Here is a 23,087-nt window from a genome sequence, read left to right as displayed (position 1 = left end):
AGGTTTAACAAAGCACACAGACAGTAGCTTCCAAGGCAATAAACTGCCAGTTACCAGGAACACTACAATGAAAAGCATGGAAGTGAAAACATGTGCGTACCACATTCACAAGAGCTATCTGGTGGCAGTGATGAGTTCTGCCTGTGGCTGCACGTGTGGGGAAAATCAAGCTTTGTGTTACTTTTCAAAGGGAGGCATACATTTTTATTTCCTCTGTAATATAATGTTGGAGTTTGATTTGTGCACGGTCACTATTTGCAAATGGGCAAAGGAGTATTACATGTGGTGCTTCATGTTTTGCTGGGCAACCTCTAAATCAGTCAGAATCCTTCTGTTCAAACAAATGATGCTTCTCCTCTCTGCTAATGGTGCATCTGCAGCAATCTTTGTGAAGAAGGAGCAGTGGCATGAGTAGCTGATCATCCAGCCTTCCTGACTCTCTGTTCAGGGGTGGATTTTGCATCAAATTACATCCTGCAGCTGGGATGTGCTATCAAAACCAAGCAATACCAATCAATGTAGAGAAACCCATGAAGGCAGGAGGCACAACTCTCCTATGGCAAGCTCATTCATTTTCACAAGAGATGAGAATAACTATAGATCTCACCCCATTCAGCATTAATTGCACAACTCATCTCTCCGACTTAACTTTGCCTCATTAATTTCCTCACACACAGTTGCCAGGTACAACCACATCTAAGCACAACCACAAGCAAACAAAACCATGCTAATCAAGCCACTTTCCCTACAAAAAAGAAAAACTAAAGATGCTGGCATATTAGGTATTTGAAAGATGGTCAGATGTTGTTCTGGTAGAGGGTATGTAGCTACTGTGAGAAGCAAACACAACTTCTTCATAAACACTTCCACAAAGCACACTGTCATCTCACTTGTTCAGAACAGTAAATTCCTTCAAGGTTAACCCAAAACTGCTCGCTTTTATTTTGCTATCATTACAGACCAACATTAAGAAATAAGGTAGACATCACTTCTTCCACACCACACTGGTCTTGGATCCTTTCCAAAAGCACCCAAAGCTGCCACTGACCTGAACAAGGCATGGATACTGCTAGGAAGAGTTCATTCCCTTTCTTCTTGAGTAATTTTCAAGAGGAGAACATTTCCTGGGTGATTAACTTGAGTCAATCCCCTTCTGAACCACGGGAAGGAGTTGTGTGGAACCACACAAGAAGATGCAAATTGATGGTGAGCGGAGTATGCACAACTTGATCATTTAAGCAAATGATACCATTCTTTTCCCTTTTCTGGTTGTTTTCCCAACAGCACTGTTGATTTAACCCCATATAGTCATCATGAGCACTGAAGCATCCAAACAATATTCATAATCATTAGTTTGTGTGCGTCACAGAGGTCTCTTCACTTATTTGTCTGAAAAATGGCTGCATCTGCTCTTCACAGACATAAGAATTCGGCAGTCAGACCTCCAGCTCAATTCCACTCAGCTGAACCAGAAATCAGATCTTAGAAAATAACCGTATCTAAGACAAATCAACTTCATTCCAGGCTTTTCTAGTGAATGGGCAATAACTGTGCTTGCACAAAACATGAGCAACCCACTAGTAGGGCATTTAAATGTCTGAGCCTGACCAAGAGGGCTGTATGGAAAGCAAAGACCAGGGACCAAGCACAGGGCCATAGCTCCCACTCACTACCCTGTTGCCACAGGGTGACGGTGCCCTCAGCCACTTCACAAAGCTCTTTTGTGCCTTTTTAGCCTGAAAATTAGTCACAGCAGTGATTATTATTGGATTCTTGCTCTAGGTTTGTTGGCTCATTTCTTGAGCTGAGCCACTTGCTGAATGAGGAGCACCAACCTGAATAATCCTTCCTTCATCTGAATTTTGTGTATTTTTTGTCTTGGAGAAAGAGCTCCACATCAAATGCTTCATCTTTTATTGCTGCGTATTCTCCTGTCACCGAAGAAATAACAGGTTTTGTGTCTTTGATTTAATTTATCACACCCCATTTCTCTTTCTAGTCACAATTTCTAATTGTTTCAGCCTACTGACTCAGTAGGATATTAAACTGAGTCAAGATCAATACACAAAATCTACTGATTTAAACAGTATCTACTCATGGAGTCTGCAGTTTCCAGGTGAGGTGTTCTTCCCTTAAAAAGATGCAGCACTCCTGCAACCAGGAGTTGCAGTCAGATATATGCAGCTCGGTCCCTGCGAATCTCCTCCCCAGGGTTTACTTGGGCAGCAGTCTGGCACAGCCTGGCTTTGGCTGTCCACCATGATGTAGTAAGTATGGTGAAATAAACTGAATACTACAGTTATTTTATAAACTCTACATTTACTGCCCAAGGGTAGAAAGAAATACATACTTAAGATTATGAAGACTAAACCACAAAGCTGAATTTTACCCAGATGAAAAACGTCTTTGACACCAAGGGAAGCGCAGGAAAAGCAGGCACCTCCATGGGGGAGGACTTTTGTGTTCCAGTGGTGAGGCTCCTGTTTTAACTCATTTTTTCCAAGTTTGTTTTTTCAGGAGTGCAACTTTGAAGGAAGAACAGCCAGACTATGGTGGAGTAGGTAAAACAAATTATCATGAGGATTAAAAGGAAAGGAAGCCTTCAGCAGTTCACTCCTCTGATGAGACCGCTACAGGACACAACATTCAAGGCATACGACACTAACCCCTTCAGCCCTGACCCTTGCTGATGTTGCCTGCCACTTGCTGTTGGAAGGGCTCAGCAGTTGTTAAAGCCCCATTCATAAAACTCAAAAATGCTCAAAGAGAATTTAAGAAAGCTTTCAAAATGAAAAGAAACGCGCAACTTAATGAGAAACAACAGCCCTTTACGTCATTTTTTCTACCTTCAGAAACCCAAAAGATTTAAAAATTAAAGTCTCTTTAACTTCAATTACTAGTCAAGCAGTTTTTGAAGACGTTTTTCCCCTCTTTTTTTTTTTTAAAGGAGCTTTTTCTTGGAAAAGTAATTTTTTTTAACCAAGATTTTTCTGAATTTATTAAAAAAGAAATCTGAGAAATTAAAGTCAATTTTCTTTTCTTGTTTTATTTCTTCAGATAAAGGTAATCTCCCGACCACTTCCAACTCCAGTAACTGAAGGAAAATAGCACAAAATTGTAAACGTTGTGCAGGTGACAGTGCAGAACCAGCACACTTGTCTACATAAGACCATACGCGCACTGCTTGGTAAAGTGCTGCCTGGTCCTATTTACAACTGATCAGTGCTGAGATAAGATAAAATTCTTGCACTGGACAAAGTCTTGTGGTTACATGCTGCTGCCATGCTTTCCACAGTTTGTCATTAACCAGCTATTGCATGATGGTTTTTAAGTACCTTCATCCCGTCTCCAGCTCAGCACTGTCTCTCTCCCTTAATAACCAGCTAAATCAGCAGGAATAATTAGGGAATCAGACACTACTTAGTGTCAGTACAGGCAGCCAAATAACTTCTATATCTCTTCCTATTGCATAGGGCCACCCCCCTTCTTGTGAAGCCCAGCCTCTTCCTTACGGGAAGGCACAATAAACTAACTCATAGCAGTAAGATTTTTCTATGGTGTGATTCTTGTGTTTTCCAGGCTACGCTACACGTGTTTTCTCTCTCCTCTTTCTAGCAAATTGTCACTCCTCCAGTGCGTACGAGCTCATTTTTCCCTGAAAACCCAAGGGAATGAAACGCCCATGCCGATTCTATACGATGTAAGTAGGAAGCCCCCTAAGGATCTCTTGAAAAGGCAAGCACTAGGGTTGTTTTCTGAATACTTCCTTAGCTAAAATTACCGCAATTCACGCTAGGGATTTCTCTGGAGACAGATGTATTGTTGTGCTTGGATAGCAAAATATAGATATGGCACTTCGCAGGAAATTTAAAAAAGGAGTATTCAAAGTTCAGCTCTGCCAAATAATTTTAAAAGCTGATCTTTGCATCTAAGTGCTTCCTAGAAGGACACAATTATATCCAAAGAAGAGCCCTGCGATGTGTGTGTGCATTCACAGTTAGATTCTCACTCCAAGTCTTAGGTTCTCATAACAAACGCACTAGACTTGAAGTACACATCTCCTAATATACCCTATTACCTCATTGTCATTTACTTGTGGTTAATGAATGCATGTGTTAACAGAACAGCATGCTGATGCATTTTTTCTGCCATTGTATGTAACATATTTTCTAATTCTTCTGCTCTATTCAGCATTTGACCCTAACGATAGGGGATTATGGTATTAACTCTCTACACAGCACACATTCTTTACAGACTTTCACTAAATACTGTAAGCCTGCTGCAGAGTGGAATAAAAGTGAAAGCATACCGTCTGGTCTTAAGCTGTGCACACAGAGGGTCATGATCCAATTGGAAGGGAAGCAGAATTTTAAAAAGAAAGAGGTTTGACAAAATTTTAATCCTTGTCATTTTCATTTCTCTTACCCTGTGGATTTGGGTGATTTTATTTACACTGTCAGCTTGAGCCTAGGGATTGAAAATCAGGCTTTTATGGAGATTATTAAAAGTACATACAGTACACTAAACGCTGGACCACTGCTATATGCTACTAAAAATATGAATGCGGATGCTCTATACTATACATTTAAGGAAGTAAGTGCCATCCTCCCTGTAAGGCCAGACTTAGCAGTTAGGCTCATCATGATCATACTGAAACGCATGTTTTAACAAGGGTATTTATGAGTAGTTCCAGAGTGCTGAAAGTGCACTGAAGAATTGAGAGGTACCTTCAGGTTCCTCCTAAAGGGACAAGGCATCAGTATTTTAGGAGCAGCTCTGGAAGCTGTCCATATTGCCCTGGAAGTTCAAGAGGCTGCTCCTGGAAGAGAGGACTCTTCTGACTGCCCTCATCCTACATGCATGATCTTGCTGTAGCAGCTAAAATAGACCTCCAAATGGGCATGGAAACACAGGTAAATACAATGAGGTTTGGTGGCCATGAGGCCTCAACAGGGCTAAATTTCTCAACATTCCACTTAAGAAAAGGAAGAAAAACCCTTGCTGATGAGGCTGCAAGGCAACAGGCTCACTGCAGCCCAGCATGGTGAAGGAAATGCAGCCCCAGGAGATACCCTGAGATTGCAGGGGCCTGAATGAAGCCCCCTTCTCTGACAGTAGCTTCTACAGCATGGCTGGAGGGAAGAAGCACATTAAAGATCTGAATTCACTTCCAGCAGCCAAAACTATGGGCTAGTTTTGGCCCTGCCCTGTGGAAGCCCACAGGGGTGTTGGTATTGGGGTTGATCCTGCACCCCCAAACTCCACAAGAGTTGGTAACCCTCTGATGATTTCAGTGGGACAGGGTCATAGCCCCTAGCTCTGCAAACACTTCACAGGCACTCCTTCACGGTCATGGACAGTTGTGTTGGAACTGCAGGATCGAGGCCATAGTCACTACTATTTCACATAGACCTTGTTAGTAAGGTTATTAAAACAATCCTGCTTGGACTCTGGGAAAGGGGGAGATAGCTTTTCCAGGTTTTTTCTGCTCAGGGAGTCAAAAATGCTATTTTCCATCCAAGGAAACTGTTTGCTTAAAATCAGGATACGTGACTCTCGCTGTCCTTACAGCTCTGTAACCTTGGCTATCTGAGGCATGTAAAATAGGGGTTTATTGTGCTAAGGAATGAAATGGGCAGAAGCGCTTGTACAGCTTGGCCATCTCACAATTGAAAAGAGACTTAAGCTGGCTCCACCTAACCAGAGTGCCAGCAGCACAGGGTTTTTGAGATGGGCTGCTTCCGTACCTCACTCGGTCAATTTTCAATGCATTTAGGGCGCCTCCTGATAGCAGGTCCAGAAACAAACCCCACAGAAGACAATAGGGATCTGTCTTTCAATGGAAGTGGCAGGGGGATCAGGCCCCCTCAGAAAAACTTGGCTGCTGCTCTGAATGGTTCTCATTGTGCCAGGGTCCCACTAAGACATCCAAATTGGCATCGCATAAAAATCAAATTGGCATTGCATAAAAATCCAGGCTAAAAATTACAGCCTTAGGTTGGAAGTCCCTGACTCGGGCCTCATTCTGCCAACATGTTCAATACCCTCAGCTCCCACTGACTTCACCATGAGCTGAGCAGGCTCAGCACATCTCAGGATTGCTCGTGCTCTGCAGGATTGGACTTATTGTCCTTAATACTATCTCATTCTGGTTATTCCCTATTGACCAAGGATAATCCCATGGCATTATTCCCATTATGCCACTTGCCATTCCCATTATAGTCTTTAACAATGTTTTAAACCTATCTTTCATTTTTAATTTCCTTAGCAAAAGATCTGTATTTTAGTAGTATGCATTTATGTAGCCTTCAAAAAAATGTGCTTTTATTATACATATGGCATTATCATGTAGCTTCTCTACTTTATGGGTCTGGTAGATAAAAACAACTCCAAATACAAGGAGAACCCATATGTTTAAATATTTTTAGCATGAACGCTTTTACCTGTTCCCACTCATAAAGGTATAATTAAACAGCAAGTATTAGTGCACCACAGGAATCATTGCAGCTTACTTGGCTGTTTCGCACAAGGGGGGGGGCTTTTTACTGTGTTTAGACTGGAAAGGAAGAAACCATCATAGCTGTTTTATGTCTGTGGCATGTGCAAGTTACAAAGCAGAGCACCAGCATCTTACAAATCACTGTAATTTTGATTCATCTTTCTCCCTGATTAATCGCTAAGCTGTTGGTGGCTCCAAAATAATTCATCAGCAAGACTTCTCCAGCAGCCCTGTGATGCTTTCTTGTGCCAGAGCCACCTGGTGTGGCAAGTGGATCTATAAGTGAGAAGAGCTGGGCCCCCTCTTGCCTTCCCATTTCCTGAATAGCCATTTTGTCCCCTTCCCAAAGCACTGCCCACGTCCCTTAGGCGGCAGGAGGTCCAAGCATTGTTTTAGGGCTGACAGTGATTTCCACCTGAGCTCCAAGCCTGACCTACACCACCCTTAATGCGTTCCTCTGAAATGCAGCTGCTTCCCTTCCTCTTTGGCCCAGTTCAGGACAGTTCATTTCTGATCTATAGCAGACAAGATTTAGAAAGCCCAATGCTATCAGTCCACATGGGCTGCCCTAACATGAAGCAGGATAGAGTCCACAAGCATCCTGCCCAGTGTGTCCCCACGTACCACTGGCCCTAAAATGCCCCCCAGCAGTCTGTAGCAAACCTTACACTTCACCATAAAGCAGCTGCAAACTTAAGGAGCCCCAGGAGACAAAAAAGCAAGATCCAATGTATTGTCAATAGTCCAAATCCTTGCAATATTAGGGAGCAGTTAAGTGGAATCTCCTGCAAATCCTAAGAAATTAAGACAATCCCCTCTTCTGCAGTAGTCCTTGACAATCTGATCAATAGGGAAATGCCTTCCTTACCCCAGATCTGCTGATCTCTTTAAACTTGAGCTTATGAGTGAGATGCATGCAAGAGATTAAGGGCTTTAGCCTACCTCCTGCACTTTCATGGTTCAAAAGTGAAAGAGAGACCAACCTAGAAGTCTAGCAGTGCAGAAATGAAAAGTAAAAATGACCCTTACTGACCTCTGCAGACTGCAAACAAAAGTCCTGAAGCATGTGATTAATAGAATAAAGCAATGGTGCAAATAAACAACCAAGTCTCTTTTCAAACTCAGCTGCTGACTCCTAAACATCAGATACCAACTGATCCACATCACAAGCCTCATTTTCTGTCCCTAAGAATTCTGCGATACAATTGGTTTCATTAGTGCACCCAGCTGCAGCCTAAACCAGGGAATTTCTCAGTTCCCATTATTAGAACATCACCTCTTGGATGGGTGGATGGAGATCTCTCTCTAAATTCCCAGTGTGAATGTATTCATACTATTTTCATATTATTAATACTATAAATTTAATTAATAACTTAATATTTTAATTAATATTAAGATTTTTGGTGACATGGTCTAGTGTGAGGTGCTCCTGCCCATGGCAAGGGGTTGGAACTAGGCGATCTTAAGGTCCTTCCTATGATTCTTTAACTGGCTTGCATTAACTTGATCCCATGCCAAGATTGTTCTTTACCTAATTCCTTCTGTCTTTGAAGTTTACCTTCTAAATGTCTTTATGAGAACTCATCATATCCCCTTTCCATCTTAGTTTTATTAGATTAAGCAATTCAAGAGTGTTCAGTATTTCCTCAGAATATAAAGAAACATTTCAGTATAAATTAAATTGAAAAGTTTCAGCTACTTAATGTCACCTTAAAATTAATTTTAGGTCCACAATGAAATAAGCATTCTTTCAAAGAAAATGGTTTCTAATGATTTTAAACTGCATTTTCTCCTCATATCCACAACAGAAAATTAACTGAAAGTTTAAGAATTGAGAGAAGAAATTCTTTTGCCCAGCTCCAAAAAGAAACCACTCGAAACCAAGACTTAGTGAATGGACATTTAGGAATGGAATTAAAGGGAACAAGAAAACAAATCCTTGGCAAATTCTGAAGCTGGGTGGAAATTTTGAGCCCCGGGGTTCTGAAAGATGCATGTGGAAGACTATAAGAAAATTGGAAGATCGATTTTTAACTCTTGCAATTTGGAGTATTTCTAAACCTCACATAAACAGCATCTATTTCCTTCCTCTCATTCCTAGAGTTACCTTAAGTTCATGTTCCTTAGGTTTTTTCATCTTCAGAGTCCTCTGCTGATGTTTTCACCTCAGATAGAGGAGGCTCCAGTTCTGAAGGATACAACCACTCATCTTCTCTCATATTTTTAGTCCATATTCCCCTGACCCTTCCCTCCTTTATCCATCTCCTCTCAGTTTAGGGCTCATATTCTCATACTTCTTTTGAAGGTCTCTGTATGGATAAAATGATTTCCATATTTTCCCAGCATGTTTTGCTTCTATTCAGGATTTTCTTACTAGTCATGGGGAAGCCTCCCTACTACTACTCCCCATTCCTGCTCCTTCCATCTGGTCACCACACGGCTTTTACATCTCCAAGTGCTGCAATGTGAAGAAGGAACTAAAATGAAATAATGACTCCATTACATGTTCTATCTTCTTCTCATAAATTTCAAAGCCAGATGAGACCATTATCACCTGCTCTGATCTCCAGCACAACACAGGACTTCCTGAGAGAGATGCCTCACTTCAGGATAGGAAACAGCAGCCCTGACTCATAGCTCTGGCCCAGTGCAGTGATGGCCATCTCCCAAGAAATAAAAAAGAGCATTCCTGTTTCATGTACTCCTGCACAACACCTTTGATTACTCATTGCAGAAAATAGAGGAACATAAATTTTAGGATGAGAAAATTCCATACATATTCTCATTGCTCTTCAAAGTTTTTTTGATGCCAACATTAAAAAAAGAAAAAGCATTCTGGAAAAAAATATTATATTATTATTGCCAAAATTGAATGCTTTACATAGTACATCTTGTCTTTCACTTGAGGACTTGATAAGAAGAGCATAATTACACCTCAACCCTGTAAAATCACAGTAACTGACATCTATTGTTGTCTCAGGACAGCACAGCAATGGCTGCTCTCTTAGGGCTGAGAAGTGACTGCCCTGTCAAAAACGACACAATCATGGTGCAATACAGTGTTCAGCAGAAGCTTAAATGTAACTTCACTTTATCGCTTCTCCCAACAACTGCCTTTGGGCATTCCTCCACCAGCCTCAAAGGGGTAGAAGCCACCATCCACTGAAAGCAGATAACTGTAGCCTGAAGCCCCAGGCATAAGCTTCTTCTCAGAAGCATCTCATCCGAGTACCAGCCTGTGATGTCTCAGCTTTACCTCCAGTGCTCTGGTACAGCTGTGGGGTCAGAGAACACATTTTCCCCACACCAGGTCCTTTCCTTTCGCCTGCTCCCAGGTCCCCAAGGAGCTGCTCTGCCCCTCTGAGCCACAGCATCCCTGTGCTGTGTGAGGCAGCCAGGGAAGGAGCAGCTGGATCCACCAGCAGCCGTGCAGGCGTGCAAATTGAGCAAGTGTCTGGTCCGGAGGCCATTCGCAGCCCCATCCTCCCAGCAGCAGTTGGCTCGCTCCTGGTGAAGATGCAGCATATGCTCCACTCCGTACATCCTCGCCTGTGACTTTATTACCCCAATTCACTCTGCCTATAGGGGCTAGTACAGGTTCTCAAACAGGCATTCTTAACCTCTTTTTTCCATCATATTGAGCCCACAAAAGTGTTCAGAAAAGTTGAGCATCTGTACTGCTTTAAACCTCTGCCAGAGAGCATGCAGCGTACCAGTCAGGGAAGGGGAGAGCTCTGAGCTAGCCAGTGGCTAAAATACTGCCGGGATTATCCCTGGAGGAATATGAAGTACTCTCCAGATGCTCTGTCATGGAGAAATGGAGTCTGGAAAATACAGGAGAGCCTTGTACCAAGGGATCAGGAAACATGGGAAAAAGCCTCCTGAGGTTTCAAATGTCTAACACCCATAAAGCCATCATCTGTGGGTGGCATTCCCCAGTACTTGCACATGCCTAGAGTATTAGTCTTGCCACAGTAAAATGTTTATTCCTTCTGAAAGCAAATTGACACTGGAGGGACTAATTCCTGCCTTGCTTTGCCATGCAGGAAAATCTTGATCAAAGATCTCTCCTTCACTGTTTCAGACAGACAGTCCTATGAGGTACAGGTGAAGAGCACCTATACATCTCTGGGCAGCACTAGTATTCTTCAGGAACCTGGTTTCAGAATTAGTTAAGTATTTCTGAACACCATAGGCTTGCAGGGTGATCCCCATCCAGCAGGATGGGACTGGAGTTGCTGCAGCCACTCTGCCATGGTGTCCATGCCAAAGAGCCAAGAGCATGGACTGGATGGACCCAGCATTGCAGACCCACACTCTACTTCCTGTGCATAGAAAGCCTTGCAGGAGCAACCCAAGGAGACTTCATTGCCTTCCCTCTGTGGAGAGGTGCCATTCTGGCCTGGAAACATGTGCTTGCTACCAGTGGCAATTTACCTTGCTTTCTCTCCCCAAGCTGGGTTTGCAGGACAAATGTCCTGACCCCAGCCTCTGTCCCCCTTTATGTGTTCCTGCTTGTAACCTGCTATTCTTTTGCAAATCTCCTTGCTCAGGCTCCATCTCTGTTCTGCAAGTTGGCATGACGGCAGCATACCAAGTAGGAGGTTTTGGCTTGCGTGTAGAATTTGGAGAGCGGTTTTGTAGTAAGTTGCTATACTTTTTGGCTTGCAAGCCCTGGGAGCATATGGCCCATTGCTTGCAAAATGCTGATATTTTAAAATTGGGGGAGGAATAGAGCATGGCACATTTATTTTACTTCTTCCGTGCCAGTATTTTTGCCAAAACCTTCCCCACCACACCATCCCAGATCATGCTGTTCTATCCATCTTTAAAGAGAACCAATCTACTAACTGAAAAGTAAGATAGCCCCCTAACAGGCCTGAGAAAAATAGCCTTCCTCTACTCAATCCCCAATACGAAATGCTGTCAATTAATAGCTAAAGTGAGTGAGAAGCCAATGCAGGAAGACTTCTGCTCATTCCTGAACTCTCTGCAGCTGGCCTTGCTCATACTTTCAACAAATGCCTCTTCTTTTCCAAGCAATCAAAACTTTATGGACTGTTATTTCCTTCCTCTCAATTTCCCAAGAGCTAACACCAGCATACTTGAGATGCTGCAGACTTATCACTTCCACCTTGAACTAGTGGTTGACCTGAAGAGAGAGATGCCAGGAAATGGAGTTCTTAAGTACAGACAGAAGAACAGTGTTAATCCAAGCACGGCTCTGCTAAACCACTACAGTGGCTGTCAAAATAAATCTGAATATTTTTTTGTGCGCCTTCCCCAAGCTATTAAATAATGTTGGGCAGAACAGTTTTGGAAGAAGTTAATAAACCAGTAGATAAAGGTGATCTGCAAGATATAAATTTACTTGAATTTTTAGAATGCTTTTGATAAGGTTCGTCATAGACTGTTGAAGGGAATAAATAATCAGAGCTAGGGATGAAGTTTTTGGTAAGGATTAGTAACGGGTTAAGTGATTGAAAACAAAGGGTCATAATAAAGAGCATCCTCTGAGAGTAAAAAGAGGTTGATGGTAGGGCACCATTACCACCTGTGTTGGCACAACTTTTATTGACTATGCATGTGAATGACTCAAAAGAGACAATGCAGAGCTATTGGGGATACTTGGGTAATGCCATCGTATTTTTAAGGCCTGGCTCTGTAATCTATCTTTACTCACTCAAGTAAAACTGCTGAACCCAAGTAGGCTGTGAGTAAAAGCTAGTTGTATAATCCCCACAGTCTTTGCAGGGATTGACTTTTGGTTGATAATAATTCTAAGAGAGCATGAAGAACTCCAGAGGTATTGCTGGTAAAATGAGAAGTATGATGGCAAGTTAGCTAAGGATTACTGAGCAGCGCATATTATCAAGACCCTAACCCTTTCCATATACACACACCATACACATTATAACTCTTTCCATATTCACCTGTGGGGTCTTTTAGGAGCTGAGAATGAGGATTCAAAGCAAGCACACTGATGAGACCAGTTCCACCTACCTGCAAACAGTTGTTTAACGTGCAAAGATCTGTTTATTTCAGTCGATTATGTCAGGGCACAAGAATGAAAGAATCATCAGTTGATGTGTGTCACCTCATAGAGCAGAAGGTAAAAGCTGAAAGAGAGCGTGCACTGAAAAATAAACTGTAAAACCAGAGCATGCTGTAATGACACATTAAAAGCCAGAAAAAAGAAGTCCTTTCACTAATTTTCTCTTTAACTTTGTTCCCTGAAACACAACTAAGATATTTTATGTCAGAGATGTCCAGAAAAATAACTCCATGTTCAGAGATAAGAATGACACATTATCTCTCATCTTTGTGGAATAATCTCCCTGTCATAGTGGCAGAAGCCTTATCCTTAGAGAAGAGCTAGCAAGAATTTCACTGAGGAACTCAACATGATGGACAGGGAAACCCATTCAATGAACAGTTAGCATATGCCATATCCTGCAGGAACGCATCCCTTCTATTATCTCATGGCTCTTGCTGCAGCTGAAACTCACTAAATCAAAGATGTCTTGAATTATCTGGAGGGGAAAAGAGATGCTTTATCATTAAGCAGATGAGGATGGGTATATTCCCACAACCTGATTTTCCAATTATCTACACCCAATACATTCAGGGATGAGCTAAGGGAGTCAGAATGGGGGAACTGAATACCGTACTACCCATGCCACTAACTCATGGGGTGGCCTTCGACAGGTTGTTTTAGTGCTCCCAGGCTTCACGTCCTCCTAACACACTCACCAAGCTGTTATGAGGCCCAATTAATTATTTTACAGCAGTGGCTCATTTACCAGGCTGGGGGATTCATGAATGAAGAGTACCAGAAAAGTCCAAACTATTGTGTTATATTCAAGTGTAAAATACTAATGACTTCAGCAGCTTTTCACTGCTCACTGGGCAGCCAGTGAGTGGCTGGAATTGACAGCTTCTGGCTGCCTTCTTACCCCTGATGTATCCATGGAAATGGATGATAGAACTGCAGAAACAACAGGAAAGTTTTTAAAATATGACTTTGCTCCACAATAGCAAAAATAATGGCACCAGAAGATGTAAATTTCAACGGAGGAATTCAAGGCACTTTCCACCACTTTGCTTCCTTTCCATACAACTCCTGCAAGCAAAGCAAAGAGCAGGGAGGAGACGTTGCAGCCCCACCATGACATGCAGCCAGGCCTGGGGAGGAGGAAATCAGCAACTGCTCAGTAGCACGGCACTGCAGTATGAGACAGGAAGTGAAGATAACGATGCCCAATTGAAACCTCAGCCTCAATGGAATTATCTGGTGTGGAATTTGGCCCAGGCAGTGTACTTCGCACCCCTGCTCTTTGCAAAAGCCTTACTGATGGTGTTTTTGCTGATCCATCTTTTAATGTCAGGAAAGAAAAGCAAGTTTTAAACCAGCAGAAGCTGCAGATGTATAACGGAGTAGCTCTGATCACATAAGCCAAGAGTTGACTTTCAAATTCCAGGCCTGAAAATCATGCCCTAATTTATCTTCATCTATGTAGACAGTGTTTGTGGAGCAAATAAGACCAAGAACATTCAAAACATGGAATCATTCGAATTATCCCTGGCATTAGGCTATACAAACTCTCCAACCTCCACCCTTTTTATGCACTATTATGGACCAACTGTGGAAATAAGAGAATAATTGAGTTTCCGTGCTCTCCACCCCCTTCCCCAGTGCTATACTTCCTATAAGCCCTTCACACTGCAAGGGATATTATCTTGTGTGCATCTTGTAGTCTAATTGAATCAAGGTTTTTTAGCACTAATAAGGTATCTCTGGGGTCCAGATGTTCAATTCATGCAGTGATATATAGGGGAAGAGTTGCCTGTGTTTGCACAGCAGCAGGCACTATCAGCCACTGCATTGGCCAGCACACAGGGAGCCTTGAGGTGTTGCAGGTGCAGCTGCTACTGACCCAGGACCTACAAGGGACCAAACAGCTTCAACAGCTTCCCTTTATTATTGTATCTCATCCACCAACACCCCTTCCGCAGCCCCATCCCTATCAATATACCACCACCTCTTTCATGACTTCCTTCGTAGTTTTCCTTTACCAGTGCTGCCTCATGTTGTTCCTATCACCCTCCTCTTAGTCTCCTCCTGGCTGAAAAGCTGCTAACCCTTGATTTTCACCTCTGTGTGATCACAGGCAAATAAGATGAGACCCCAAGGGTCGTTACAGCTTCTATTCCAAAGGGTTAAATTAATTTTCCCTGCACATGGACAACTCACCACTTCATGCAATGTGAACTAGACACTTAACTCAGGGGCTTGGTACCCTCCCAGGCTGCACCCAGGTCTCTGCACAGAAGTAGAGGGAGCTTGAGTGCCTAGCAGGATGGGAGAGCCAGCACTCCCTGAACAAGGAGGGACTGTGACCTGGTGTGAGAGACTGCTCTGAAATCAGACTCCACTGTCCATTGCCTCAAAGATTGGTAGGAGAAGCTGAGATGGGACACCAATGACTATTGCCCCAGAGATGGGTGGGAAGAGCTAAGACTCTTCCATTCATTGCCTGGGAGAAGGGAGTGAGGAGCTGAATTGGGACTCCACCATCCACTGACTGAGGGATGAATGAGAAAGAGCTGATAAAGACTCTTCCTTCCATTACCAAGTTTGGTATGAGGAATTGCTGTCCATTATCCCAATAATTGCTGCAGACACCTGAAAGGCCAGAAAAACTGGTCCACCAGGAAGAAGTACTCCCCCAACTCATGATAAAAGGGGGAGTAAAACATTGCCAAAATGGGTACCTTCAAGGGGACTCCAGAAGGACTCCTCCAAGAAAACACCCACAGCCAAAGGACTCATGGGGGCCACTGCTCCAAACCCTGAAGAACTCCCACCATCAACAAAGATGACAATGGATGCCCAGGATATGGCTGGATTCACAGTGGTGACTCTCTCTCTCTTCACCCCAAATCCTTGCTTCATTTTCTACCTTTTTTCCAATCTGTCCTATCACTATCCCTGTTATTACAATAATTTCCCCTTTTTATAACTGTCTTTTTGTAATTTGTAATGAACAAACTGTCTGATTATGGTACTTGACCTCATTTGTGCCTTAATTTCACTCTTGGTATCACAAACTGAAACAGGGTCTGGCACTGGGGTTTTTCTCCGGTTGGACCCTGACACTTTGCATCCTGCCATGGCCTGCAACCATCAGCTTAGACATGATGCACAGGACTACCCCTGAGCAGGTGAAACATATCAGGAGTTCTCTAAGCATGTATTATGGTATCAGTTAAAGGTAGGATATCCATAGCACTTGATCTTGATGAGCAAATCCTCTGGACTTCCAAACTTCCCTTCCCTGTAGTTTTTGATCTTGTTGCTGTGAAGATCTTAATGCTGTGCAAGGCATTGATACCTCTGTGGGGCTGCTTACATGGAGAAAAATGTGTTCCTGCCTGTATTAGCAAAATCAGAGCCTACTTAATAAAAGATTGGGAGTTCTTGTGTCAGAAAGCCATCACTCATTATGTAAGCAGGAATAAGAAGTTCTCAATGGTCACCTTCAGCTTCCTAATGCAATAGTTCAGTTACAATAGCCCTTGGCACCTTTTCATTTTTATCTTTGCATCTTGGAGACAATTGTCACAAAATATTTTGCCTGCTGGACAACCAAATTGATGAAAGGGAAAAACCAAACCCAGTTTACGACATTAGAACATCAGCTCCAACAGCACTATGTGTGACTGATCACTACTGGAAAATCTAAAACTCAGATAAAAATCACTAGGCCTTTTTTTTAACACTAGAAATGAGCCACGTTGTAAAGGAAACCTGCAATAATGAGATAATAGGAATTAAAAATAAATACTTCACATGTTTTCAAGCAAGCAAAGCAGCATGAAAGCACTGCTGAAACAGGTATTTAAGTCCCATTATTTGAAGGTTAGCATTTTCTTGTTCCTAATCTGTGGTTTATTTGGAGGAATGCTAGACTTGTTTTGTAACACATTAATTTAGGTGCAGTATGTTTAGATCCAGAATCCTTGAATATCATAAAATTGCAGGATACCAATTGTTGTGTCGAATAAAATTCAACATCAATAGCCATTTTCCAAAATGCTTACCAAGCCGCCAACCAAAGAAACAGATCAGTTTCTGATGTCCATCAAGGGAAACAAAACTCATACTTTAATAAGTGATTTTTAAATGCTGATGTCTAATACTACTTAATATCAAGTATAAGGGGATCAGGGAGACAATTGTTTCAAGGCTAAAAATCATCCTAGATATACCAGACAATGAGAGGAAAAGTGAGTTACTAACATTCATGCTCCATGGTGTCTTCCTTTTCCTCCTCCAACTGAAGCTTGGGACAGCTGTTTGTCTTTAAATGCTCAAATACAAGGACACAGAAAGGTCACAGGAAAACATCTCCTGTACAAACTAGAAATAGGACTGTCCTTTCCCAGTTAAAAAATATTTATGTGAATGTCAGTCTTATGAAGGAGACAGGACTAACTGAAGTGGAAACAGGAGTCTTCTCCTCAGGCATAGGTTAGGTGGTAGCTCCTTGCCAAGGTGACACTAGCGCTGGCTGAGAGGAAGCATCCGCCTGTTCAGCGCTGGTGCCCTTGTCCATCCTTAGACCTCTCCCCTGCTAAGGAGCTGCACCTCACGTACTACGGAGACGTGCCCTGTGGGTACCATTTCCCATCAGCTACCACTAGCCTGAGCTGTGTATGAGCATATAGCACATTCAGAGCATCGCTAAACTGCTGAGATGACCCAATTCAACGCCCTGCTTCAAAGCGTGGTCAGCTAGAGCAGGTCTTATCTGCTGCTGGGCCCCTTTAATCATGCTTCACTGAATATGAGGGCCGTCCTGTCCACCTCACACTGCACCTTCCCTCGTGCCTGTGCTTCACTTCCCACTCCCACTGGTGCCATATCTTCACTATTGTCACGACTTCAGTTTCTTAGTCAGAGATAGAAGGAGCTTTTGTCCAAAAAAGTCATTCCCCACATCATTGACCTTGCCACTCTTCACTCCTTTTCCTTCAGGACTTCCCCTCATGTTATAATGGGTCCTGATGTTTAGAGCTCTTCTCTTGCTTGCATCTCTAACCATCTCTTTCTAGCATCCCTCCTTTTTTCTTGGCTATGTACCAGACTTGCTGCCCAGTTCCTGCCTTTATCTCCACCAGCATCCATTTCTGGTTTCTTTCCCAGTTAGACTTGAGGACAACCTTTCAAGTTGGCCATTCTCTGCACATTCAAATGCTTCCTTAAAACACACTTCTGCAAGGTTTCTCTGAAATGAATCCTAACACTACCATCCTAACACTAGCCTCCTGCCATGAGTCCTTACCCACATCCTTATCACAGGCCAATTCCAACAAACACCAGTTACTGATATTAAAGATATACCATTTCTTTGCCAGGCTATGCAGACTTCATTTAAAGCTCTCCTTTGCCTCTGACCCAACTCACACTTATTTTACAACAGCTTATACCCCTTTAACAACAGTGAAGTTATTTCTGGTTTGGACATTGTGACTTGTGATCAAAACCAGGCCTATTACCTATCTCTAGATACAAAAACAATGCCCCCTGAAACACTGCACAATATCTTATTCTTAAACATCTACCAGAAAAGCATGCAATTCACTTACAAATTATTAAAGCTAGGCTATGGCAGCACCCTGAAGGACTGAGCAGGTCAATTAGATTGGTCCTTATAACCCCAAGTGATTACCAACAACCATCAGCACACTGTAACTGCTTGTTGAGCAAGTGAGTCAGACAGCAATAAGGACCTTTAAGCAGCCAGCAAAAGCACTCAGATTCTTCTACAGGAGAAGTTTATTACAGAGCCCAGCATCTGTGTCTTGCAGCTGCCAAGTGTCCTCCATGTGTTGTTACAGCTGCTGATTCTGCTGTTAAGGAAGGGGGAGCAGAAGGATGAAAAGAGGCAGCAGCGTCAGGAATGCTCAGTTGCTGTAAAACCCTGCCAAGCAGATACTCACGTTATCTGTGTGCACAAACTAAGCCACCTAAACATGTGAGCTCACGGCTTTTTGCCGGCTGGTCTCACACTACAGAGAAATCCCGTGATGAAGCCACTAGACACTTCTCAAACTACTCCAAACACAGGATCTGCTGAAACCCTGCAGCAGCATACCCAGCTGTATCGGCTCAGCGACGTGACACACTGACTTGGGAGAGCAGGCAAGGAAGGCAGCAAGAGGCTTTAAGGAGAACCAACCCGAGGAGAAGCAAACTTACCAGTTCACAAGCAAGGCAGCGAGGTGCTCCTCAGTGTCAGCCTGACGGTGTATTATTAGGTACAGTCACTCCACAAGTCCACTTAATTTTGCCAGACCAATTCTGAAGCATACCATGACACAGAAAATCGATGCACTAAACCCACAACTACACTACTAAATGCCCAAACTAGGCCTTTTATTGTCTCAGTGGCTGTGGGCACAGGAGTTCCTCCCAGAGAAATCCCATTGCCCTCCAGCTGTGAATGATCAGCTAATCACTGCTAATTTGGGAAAGCAAAAGACCACATGACCCTGAAGCAGGTTATTGTGCTAGCCCTGGAGCAGCTGCACTTTCATTGCCAGGGAACCAAAAACGCATCCCAAAGGATTTGGACAGTTTTCTTCAGTTTGCTTGTATCAAACTTGTGTTTATCCATGGTATCATCGAACACAGATAGGATCACAGGATCTTAGGATGATTCAAGTTGGGAGGACATCTAGTCCAAACCTCTTGCTCACAACTGTTCTCAAATGTAGAACTTTCTCCTGTGTTCCAGGCATAACCAATGGCATTGAGCTCACCAAGCATTACTTGCCCCATTGGGAGGTAAAAAGCAAGAGAATTAATTTGTACGTGGGACAAACCTTCCCAAGACCAACAGATACTGAGCACAGCTTTGTTAGAGTGCTGAGGAGACTTTCCCTCTTTCCCATTGCTGTCTGAAGTCAAGCTGAGTCCATTTAACTTAAAGACACCTAAAGATCCTTTCTAAGCCATGACATAGAAAACCCATAGATTAAAACCAAAGGACACAGGCCAGGTCGTACCCTGGTCTTGAAGACACCCAAAAAGCAAAGAGCATCCTTGGAGGAACGTCTGTAGAAATACAGTGAACAAAAGTGAGGGGTAGCAATTTTCTTAGCCTCTTTTCCAGGTTCTGGACCATCTCTTTTAGTTACAAGTGTACATCACCCTAGTTCTTAAAATAACATGAGGGGAAAAGCGGTCCCATTATTAACTGCAAAGAACAGCACATCCAGGAAAAGGGGAAACAATCTTTAAGAGGAGATATGAAGCTGCCATCATATACGTATATCCATGACATACATGAAGTCCGTGACACTTCTGAAAGAAGCAAACAAACTGGTGTGTTTGAGTAACTAGCTGTTGTTTGTCCAAGGGTTACTCAAAATAAAGGAGGAGACATAAAGGTACTTTAATGGCTTTGGGCAAACCTGAGCTGGGGGAAAAGGGGGGCAGCCTCAAGAAAAGACCAAGAATACCAGCATGAAAATGCTTTTTGTTTTTTACAATATTTATGTAAGAAGAAACTTCCAATTAATCTCTAAAGGCTCCAAGTCTTTGACCTGACTTGCAGCACTGTGTGCAGTTCTGTCCTCAACCTAAGAAGGACATGGAGCTGGTGGAGCAAGTCCAGATGAGGCCACAAGGATGCTCAGGGGCTGCAGCACCTCCCGTGTGAAGATAGGCTGAGAACATTGGGGCTGTTCAGCCTGGAGAAGAGAAGCTGTGTGGAGACCTCAGAGCAGCTTCCAGTGTCTGAAGGGGGCTACAAGGATGCTGGAGAGGGACTCTTCATCAGGGACTGCAGCGATAGGACAAGGGGTGATGGGTTCAAACTGAAACAGGGCAAGTTCAGGTTAGATCTAAGGCAGAAGCTCTTCCCTGTGAGGGTGCTGAGGCGCTGGCACAGGGTGCCCAGAGAAGCTGTGGCTGCCCCATCCCTGGCACTGTTCAAGGCCAGGTTGGATGGAGCCTTGGGCAACCTGGTCTAGTGCAAGGCGTCCCTGCCCATGGCAGGGGGTTGGAACTGGATGACCTTAAGGTCCTTTCCAGATCCACCCATTCTATGATTCTACGATTCTAAGTCATATCTCTATAGGTAGTCCTTGAAGCAAAGGAATTTGTATATTGCATCAGGTAGTGTTGTATTAGGAAATGTTTTTAACAGTGTTTAGTGATTGAAACTAAGATACAATAGCTTTATGACAAAGAAGCTTATGATGAAGGTCCTTTGTAATAGCTTTTATATTACTGTAAATCATGATGTTTATGGTTTACTCTTTATTAATTCAAATGAGGTGCAAATGAAATGACAGCTGACAGCCTATCAACAGGTTAAACAGCTGAATACTATTTTACTTGATATATATTTCATCTTTTAACAGGATTTTCAATTTTAAATAGTTTTGAGGTTTTTATCCATGTAATATGGCTGAAAGGCTGCAAGATGAGAGCAATATTTAATTCACGCTTGTAAGATATGGGTATTTGGAACCCATTAGAAATCGACTTTTTGTTCTCCCTTTTAATTTTGATTCTTTCATCAGAGATGCCAAGACTAATGCTGTCATGACAGATGGGGAGAGCTCATAGAGACATTGTACAAAAATTACTGGAGCAATGTGTCATTACCATTTAGTACCTTCAAAATGTCACAATGAAAGTAAAATCCATTGTGGAACAGGGCTCTGCTTGCAGGGGCAAGCTCCCAGTTTCCCTCCTAAGTGGACAACATGACACCAGTTTCATTTGCACCACAGAAAACAGTAATATAAGGAAGAAGTTCTTTACTGTGAGGGTGATGAGGCACTGGCACAGGTTGCCCAAAGAAGTGGTGAATGCTCCATCCCTGGCAGGGATGAGTGACATGGTCTAGTGTGAGGCATCCCTGCCTACGGCAGGGGATTGGAACTGGATGATCTTAAGGTCCTTTCCAGCCCAAACCATTCTGTGATTCTATGATTCTGTGGCAATATAAGCATGCTACGCACTTGTTCACAACCTTAAAACCACACAGCTACCCACTGAGAGAGAGAGAAACTTCTCCCACTTGTCACCTGCCTAATTCTTGGTGTCATTTACCTACTTCAGTCATTCCAGATTGCTTCAGCTCTTTTGTATTTTATTTGGTAATATAGTTGAGCACAATAGTACCAGTTATGTCAGCCCTATGCTGCTTACTTTACTAGCTTGCATACTGTCAATGGTGGTAAACTACGTTAAGCATTTAATTTCTGCAAATCAAACGGGGATGTAGCAAAACTTTATAACGTGCATAAAATGTCCTCATTAATCCTAGTAGAAGAAATAAGGTACTTTTTACAGAGTGTGCAGGTCAACAATTTCTGCACGAGGAGTTAGCCAGCACAGAGGGGTCCAGTAATGGCACAGCAGAAAACCACATGGAAAGATTATGCAAGCTGTGTTAAAACACTGCCTTCAGTTTCAACGTAAAACATCATAAGAGACACCATTCTGAAGAAGACACGGATCCATTCACGGATCAGAAGGGTGTGTTTCTTATTCTACTTTCCTGGTTTCCACCCCTGGAATTCTTCAGTGGTTTTGCTGTTGATGGGTATTAAAATATGTCTCTGTGAGAAAGAACTCTTTTGTTACGTATGGCTCTGCAGCTAGCCAGAACTTTGTAAGTAACCCACTAGAAATAACTAGAAGTAGCCCACTAGAAAATGAATTTCCAGCAACTGTTAACATCTTTAAAAATGAGCACTAGTGCCAGGCTAAAAATCACTGAGACTGTGATCCAGAATATGGATAAGAGCAATGCGACATTTCTTTGTGGCACCCATTTTCCCTGACCCTAGAGGTTTTTTCCTGTATCTTGGGAAATTCAGGCTCTTTCTCTACTCGGGCATGATCCAGGGCCACTGAATCTGAAGGCAGAACTCTCACTAACCCCCCAAAGCTGGCACTTTTAGTTGAAATCGTGTGAAGGAATGAAACCAATGATACTGAACGCTGCGGTGGTGCTGCCTTTCATGAGGAACTGGATGGAAACCACAGCTTGTTTCACACAGCCCAGCAACAACCTTCAGATGCAAATAGCTGTCAATTTAGATTTAAATGGTTTGTATCCCATTACTAACCAACTGCCTTCCACCTCCCTCTCCCTCAGTGAATGAGAGTGTATTTATTTCCTTAAAGAAGATCGAGGTATCCAAGAAATTCAACCTTGGTAGTTTCACAGCCTCCACATCCAGACCTCAAGACTGGTTAGATGGTGTGCAACGTGCAAAACCCTCTTATCTTCTGAAAAGGGCGTGGGGAAAGGGGAGAAGAAAATGGAGATCAAAGATCACCTTGACAGAAATTCAGTCCAAGAATCCTTCTTCATATTAATGGCTTCAGAAGAACAAAAAAAGGGAAGAGTGAGAGAATGATTACACCACAAAAACTGAAATAGTGGATAAATAACTAGTAAAATGAATAAACAGTAAGCAAATAAATAGTACAGTCATCAGGCCCTTTGAAAAGAAACTGAGGAAGAGCCACAGACTTTTTTCCACATCAGCTAGT

General features: G+C 42.8%; 1 long non-coding RNA gene across 1 annotated transcript in view; it reads right to left on the bottom strand.

Moving 5' to 3' along the window:
• Window positions 1-23,087, bottom strand: part of LOC134173248 (uncharacterized) — a 65,988-nt gene that overhangs the window by 11,851 nt on the left and 31,050 nt on the right. The window contains exon 4 of the long non-coding RNA XR_009968186.1: window positions 22,871-22,913. This is a non-coding gene — a long non-coding RNA (uncharacterized LOC134173248). The remainder of the gene's footprint in view (window positions 1-22,870; window positions 22,914-23,087) is intronic.

Source organism: Pezoporus occidentalis, unplaced genomic scaffold (assembly GCF_034315485.1).
Source record: "Pezoporus occidentalis ecotype Australia unplaced genomic scaffold, CSIRO_AGI_Poc_V1 ctg50, whole genome shotgun sequence".
In the NCBI taxonomy this organism is placed as follows: domain Eukaryota; kingdom Metazoa; phylum Chordata; class Aves; order Psittaciformes; family Psittacidae; genus Pezoporus; species Pezoporus occidentalis.
Note: the sequence above shows the minus strand (reverse complement) of the source record. Positions and strands in the feature narration are given on the sequence as shown.